Genomic DNA, 7,369 nt, shown 5'->3' with positions numbered 1-7,369 from the left:
ACACACACACACACACACACACACACACACACACACACACACACACATGCATATATATGAAAGCCCTTAGTGTCAAGGTCGTAAAGCCAAAGGCAGATTGCACTGGGATTTATTGAAACTTTCAGGGGAACCCTGAGAGTCTCTGGTTGGAGTCAGGGGAGCAGGCTCCACCTCAGAGCCACTACAAGGTTATGCTATACTTACAAAGACAATGACATTGGTACGATTGGTGACCTGGGTGTGTATCAGGCACACGCCTGGACAGGCAAGGCATGGGCCTCTGCCTGAAGAAAAAGTGAAGGTGATGGGGTTGTTTCTCTACTTCCTCATGAGACACATAACTCACATTAAATATATTTGTCTGAACAAAATATCTTCTGCACTATTATTGCAGACAAACATAGTGACTGTGTTGTTGTAGGGAAAAATAATATGTCAAGTTACCATCTCTTCAAGGTCACAAATCTGTGATGTTCTGGCAAGCAGAAGCTGTGCCGTACGTCATTTGGAATGCAGTGGTCTGCTGCATGTAAGCTGTAACCTGTAAGATGAACTCACTAATGTTTCCTTTTTCTTTGGTGCAGTGGGACTCTAAGGAGGATTTAGTCTGTATTAATGTTATGTTTGAAAAGTTACTGACTGAAAGCTTTGCAAAGCAACTGCAATTCTGATGTGTACCACTAGATGGCTCTGTCCTGTTGCAGGCTTCCTGGCGTGTCAGGCAAATACGCTCTTTACTGACCCAGAACACGGCCATGACTGCTTTTGAAACCATCTGGGCGTCTGGTTTCCCCTTGCCATCCCAGTGTCACTCCTTGGGATTGCATATCTACATGCATACATAGTTTGTTAGACTTTCCTCAAATATGACTAATTCATCTTTTTACGGACATCTGTAAGTTAAATTTTATATATTAAAATACTGACATTCTAGATTTATACAAAGCTTCCTTTTTCATTGAGAAAATTTTCCATATTTTGATAAAGAAAAAATATATTGAAAGTCATTATTCTCCTAAATAAGATTAGCAACGGGACTCTTCCATATAATGAGTTTCTGTCTTGCATGTCCAACATGAAGTAATTCACCTACATTTGATTTTCATAATGTTGTTTAGGACTTAGTTTTCAAATCAGCTATAGTGTTTATACCAAATATAGTTGATATCTATTTGAAATTTGTGGAAGGTCAAGGTGCTGATGGCACCATTTACATGAATTAAAAAAAGTAATGACATAAATTCCAGTAACCTGTAACATCTTTGAAATTTTTGTATCCTGTAGTCATTGTTCCCCATTCCTTTGCATCTACTTTACATTTGAATTTTTCTTTGGTAATGTATCATGGCACACGACACACGAAAAATCTGCACAGATGGCTTTTTTTTTTTGGGGGGGGGATATGTTTTTATTGTCATAACCTAAAAACTTGGATATTCCTTACAAGAGAACAAAAGCATACTGATTATAAAGGACGTATAAGTACTCAGTTCCTCAAGGCATTTTTATTTACTGTTATTTTTAAAATACGAGCATTCTTCTTACGGGACAGAGAAGTTTCCAGTTCATAGCTCTGCACTTAGGAGTTGAAGAGGAAAAACAAAGACAAAAGGACTGCAGCGCTTCTCACTGGTGTAGGTGAGCTCATGCTTTTCACAAGATCCTTGGATAGCTGTCCATCCAAGTGACAGAACCAGACTAGGGAAGGCTTGCGGATAGTGAGCCCTTTCCTTCTTACCCAGCCCAGTCTTGCCAGGGAGAAGCCTTTTCCATTAGGTATGCGCCATGTTAGCCAGCTCCAGGAAGGACAGACCAAGAGCAGAGGCCAGCCAGTCTGTACTGCCTGTCAGCCATTTTGCCAGGAGAGCTGGGATTCTAGCTGGCAGAAAATTTGGTCTACAATTGAGAGAGGTGGTCTAGCTCCCCCTCTACGGAAGGCCTGTGGTAGACATGGAAGGAAGGGTAGTCCAAGGCAGGGCTCACAGTGTCCGACAAGGGTAGAGCCAGTTAAAGCAACATGTGGTCTAAGATAAACCCTCCATAAATATCTGAGAACTGTTGGGTGAAAGTGAAGACCTGAGGCATGCGTTAAGCCTTTTCATAGGTTCTTTCATTTCTACAAGGGAGCCACAGTAGCTGGGTGTGGTTGTGGACGCCTGTGATCCCAGCACTCCGCGAGGCAGAGGCAGGCAGATCTCGGTGAGTTCGAAGCCAGCCTGGTCTACAAAGCGAGTCCAGGACAGCCATGGCGACACAGGGAAACCCTGTCTCAAAAAACCAAAACAAACAAAAGAAAAACCTGCTGGCTCCAGGTCGAGTGCAAGTGCAAAGACCAGGACTTGGGTCCCAGCATCTACACAAATGCTCGAGTGGGTGTTCCAGCATAGGAGTCCCCAACCATGAGCTCTGGGCTCAGGTCAGAGACCGTCTCAATGAATAGAGAGGGAGCAATCAAGGTGACCCCTGACATCAGCTTCAGGCCTCCACAGACAGGGGCATGCACAGCCGTTATGCGCATTTGCACCCACAATGTACATACATGTGCAAAAAATAAGATAAAGGAGGAGATAAATGGAACTGAATGGGCGGGGACCACCGCTTTCACTTTACAGGTGAGCTTCCTGCTTACGGGGCTACAGCCTAAATAACATGCTGCTTTGATCTGATTTTAAGGCCATGGGAGCCACTTTTCTCCTGCAGAGTAAACAATGTCATTCATAGAATAGCTCATTGTATCTATATCTGACATATATCATATGATACGTTCACACAGATAGGGATAATTCTTTGGTGTTTTAACGTTTATTGTGATTTAGTTGATGTACCATAAAGTTGACTCATTTATAAGCCAATGGTATTTAGTTTATTCACAGAGGTTTGCAAGCTTCTCTTAATTGAATTTTACATCTCCCAGAGATGCCTACACTCATGGGTCAAGAAACCCTGTAACGGTCGTTCAGCTCAATCCCCCTCTTAGAGCAATGTAACTGTAAAATATTCCTTTGTCCAGTTAAGTGTACATGTATCTTTTTACAGCCTCTTGGCAACTGCCTAGCTGGGGACGGCTTCCTCCAGGGCCTGGGAGCTGCCCCTTTCAGGGTATTCCTAAAGGGACACCGTTTTCCACTAGCCTCGTCCCTGTGGAAGGAAGCGAACCTCAGAACCACAGTGACAGATCTGGGTAGCTGTTGACTAGACTGCCTAATGCCCTCCAACGCTTTTCACTAGCTTACTCTGACTTCGCACCTGAAGGTATGGGCTCCCTGCCCTCTACGGCAGCATGTCCAGCTATGGTCTTGCTTGTCTCTATGACCCTCTCTCCTGGAGTTTTTGACACTACTTCTCAACTCATTTCCCCTTTCCGAGCCTCAGGAGCCGCTTAGACACATTTTATCTCCGAAAATCTGCTCCTTTTCAACATTTTCCCTCAACGGGGCCAACATACATTTGTGAGGCTTTTTGGTCATGTTCATTCATTCATGAAGTTGATGGGATTTTAGATTTCCCACTTTTGGCTGCTAGAAATAATGTTGGTATGAATGCTTGTGGACACATTTTTACACGGACATGTTTCCGGCTGTATCTAGGGACAGCGTTTCTGGCTCCTGTGGGGTGGTGTTCATCTGGAGGCATTTCCAGGCTGTATTCACAGTGCAGTGGTATTCATTTACCTCCTGGCCAGGAGGGTGCAAAGCGCCAATTCCACACCCTCGCCAGAGCTCATGTCTCTCTCTCAGCACAGCCACTGACTGGGGCGTATTTGCTGTCTAACCTTTTTAATACAACAGAAACTTCTATTATGTGGCTATTCAAATCTAAATACAAAATGAAGGTCCTCATCTAGAGGTGAAAATACAGTGCAGGAAGAATTAATTTGGGTTCTAAAGTTATCCTGCATCTGATTCCAGTGACAAACTCACTTGCTGGTGTTCATGCTGATGTTTGGAAGAACAACGCTGATAAATCTAATAAATCTTATGAGCGAGTTAAACACCTAGCCACAGTCATCTCACCAGATGCAGAAAACGCCTTTGGCAACATTAATCATGTGTTCTCAGTGGTGAAGTACCTTGGTAGGTTGTAAGCGAAGGGAGGAGTTTATAATCCAGGCAACTTGACTCCAGACCTTTAGCTACTGTATTGTTGCCTCCAATAAGTAAAAAACATCATGTTGCGACAAAACTAATTTTAAATGTAGTTTAACCATGTACCATTACTATTTATAACACACCAAACTGTTTCTCCCAAGTTGTGTAAATACCGTTTGGTGAGTGCACACGCTAGGGGACTGAGTCCAGGATGTTAAACAGGCGAGGTCAGGATTGTCAGGGTGCTAAACAGGCTAGGTAAGGATTGTCAGGGTGTTAAACAGGCTAGGTAAGGATTGTCAGGGTGTTAAACAGGCTAGGTAAGGATTGTCAGGGTGTTAAACAGGCGAGGTAAGGCTTGTCAGGGTGTTAAACAGGCTAGGTAAGGCTTGTCAGGGTGTTAAACAGGCGAGGTAAGGCTTGTCAGGGTGTTAAATAGGCGAGGTAAGGATTGTGACACTTCCTACATCGCTATCCAGTGCTGGGGTTTACTTAAGTAACAAATGAATACAGGATACAACCAGTATGCTTGGCAGGTGAGAGTGGAGTTGACTTGATATTCTTTTAGCAATAAGCTTCTTTTTGAAACAATAAAACTGTCTTTCTACTTAAACATTATACTAGCACATCAGTGTTCTTTACCTATGTTTGTGCAGAAGATGGATGTCACAAACCTGTTTCTATTACTGACTGTGGAGTTTTTTTCTTTCCCCACTGGGTTGGCCTTAACAGTTTAAGAAAGTGAATGAACATTCTGGAAGATCTGTAATTCAGTTCTAAGAGGCCTGCAGCCTCTGCAGAGGTCCAAGGACTATTTCTAGATTTCGGCTTCCATGTTGTAGGAAGTGCAAAGTCCCTGGGATAGGCTTCCCTACAGGACCTGAGTCCCTGAGCTCTGCTGCAGGCAGCAGGCAGCAGGCAATTCCCCAGCAAGATTGTAGTCACTGTAACAGGTTTGGGGTGGTCTGCTACATAGCAGATGGGCTGAGGTCTCTGCAAGTGTCTGCTCCTCACCCTGTTCTCGTGAGGTAGAGTTGATCATGTATTAGGATAAGCCCAGGGTGTGGGAGTCTTCCTCCTCGTGATCTGGGACCAGTAGTTCCCTCAACTGATAAATTTAACTTCACTTGTGATTCATCTTTCGCCTGTTGAGTAAGGATGCAAGTAAGGATAAATCTTAATTCTGCCATTATTGCTAGGATCAATAGGTGTTTATAGGATTGTGAAGTTGACAGGACTTGACCAATGATAGGCACTTAAAAATAGGTCAATTTGCTTTCAAAATTTTATCCCATGAGAAGAAAGCAAACAAAACAAAACAAAACAAAACAAAACAAAACAAAAAACCCCAACCCAACCCCAAAACCTCTCAGAAATGTTCTTTGATAGTAGGAACATGGGATTCATATCACATTTAGGGCTTGGCATGTGCCCAAAGGTTCTAGTAAATTTTAAAAAGATTTTACGTATAGAAGTGCTCTAGCTGCATGTACACCTGAATGCCAGAAGAGGGCACCAGGTCCCAGTATAGATAGTTATGAGACAACATGTGGTTTCTGGGAACTGAACTCAGAACCTCTTGGAAGAGGAGCCAGTGCTCTTAACTGCTGTGCCATCTCTCCAGCTCCAGCATTTTAAAGAAGAAAACACCATGTATCATAATAGAATAGTGGCAAACCACCATGCATACGTGGTTTGTGGTTTCATGTATGTGTATGTGACAACATGGGGAATCAGATTTGAGGTAAAGAAAATTCCTTCTTGTGTTTATAGATTCCACTCAGCTCTAAAACTGTAAAATTTCCTTTTACCACCTTGAAGGGAAGGTCAACTCTGAATCCAAACCAACATTCACTTGTGATGTATGCGCTGCCCTTGAGAATTCAGAGACTCCTAAAAAAGGAGAAAGGCTGCTCTTCACTTTCTCCCACTGGGCTTTAAGCAGGGCTCTGAAAACAGTAGGTGAAACCAAGATGTTCTCTTTTCCTTGGGCCCCCAGGGGATGGTGGGGTGTGACAGCAGGAACTCAAACCCCAAGAGCTCCTGGGGACCTCCCTTACTCCCGCACCCCCACCCCCGAGCCAGGGCAGGTGTGGGCCACAGAACGTTTCCTTCTGATACATCCACTTTGTTTCTGCTCTTTCCTAATACTGGTATTCTGATGATAAACTAGCAAAACCAAGTGTTCTACAGATATCCGAACAACAAAGGTACTATCCTTTCAAATTCGTGTTACGTAAAAAGAGAGTATTTTTTTAAGTTCTCTTGGAATATTTAGAGAATGTAGACAGAGGTAAGTTCCTCAAAGATTGCTTTTGATGTCTTAAAAGATGAAATTTCATGAGACAAAAACAAAAAACAAAAAACAAAAACAAAAAAAAAACAAACACCCTACAACTCTATCAAAATTCCTACTACCTCTGAAAAAGCAAAACAAACAACGAGAGGTCATCTTTAGAAATATTTTCAGGTTAAAGACGAACTGAGGTGAGGAATTAAGGACTGGGTGAGCTGAGTGGTACAGCATTTGCCATAAAAATCAATCAAACAAACAGATCCCAGAAGTAATGGGTGCCTGCTATGTATCACTGACAGCTAGCTACCCTGGGCTTCTTTCGAGGGACTCAGCCTGAGACTCAGCCTTAGCTCTTAGCTCAGAGCCAAGAGCAGGCTTGATCTTATGTACTTGTGCATACATCTGTACAATAACCACAGAAAGGAGGCTTCAACTTTAGAGTCGAGGGGCATAGCAGGGGCAGGAGGGAGAAAAAAGAAAGGGGATGAGTGATATAGTTTAATTGAAATATATTTTAAAAATTGAAAATATCATTAACTCATGGAATTAGGGAAGAGCAGCAAACAATGAAGTGGGAATAACAAACTACGTCATGGAACATACAAGACATAACACAAAAAGAACTAGGTCAACTTTCTAATGAGTAACGTCCCCCACCCTCTTTCTTTTTCAGAGAAAGGGTTTCTCTGTGTAGCCTTGGCTGTCCTGGACTTCCTTTGTAGACGAGGCTGCCTCTGCCTCATCTGGGATTACAGGTGTGTGCCACCCCCACCCTCATTCCTTCCTTTTTTTTTTTTCAAAGGCAGGATTTTATGTTGCTGACTCAAATTTAGGAGCTCCAGTGAGCCTGGAACCCGGCTTTCCAAGTGACTATAGGCATGTGCTACAACCTAGTTGAAATAATTTATTAGGAATGCAAAGATGGTTTAAAGTTACAGACTTCTAAAAGATGCGCATTAGGATTGAAGGAGAGGAAGCAATGTGC

This window comes from Psammomys obesus, unplaced genomic scaffold (assembly GCF_907164565.1).
Source record: "Psammomys obesus unplaced genomic scaffold, mPsaObe1.curated_primary_1811, whole genome shotgun sequence".
Lineage (NCBI taxonomy): Eukaryota > Metazoa > Chordata > Mammalia > Rodentia > Muridae > Psammomys > Psammomys obesus.
Note: the sequence above shows the minus strand (reverse complement) of the source record.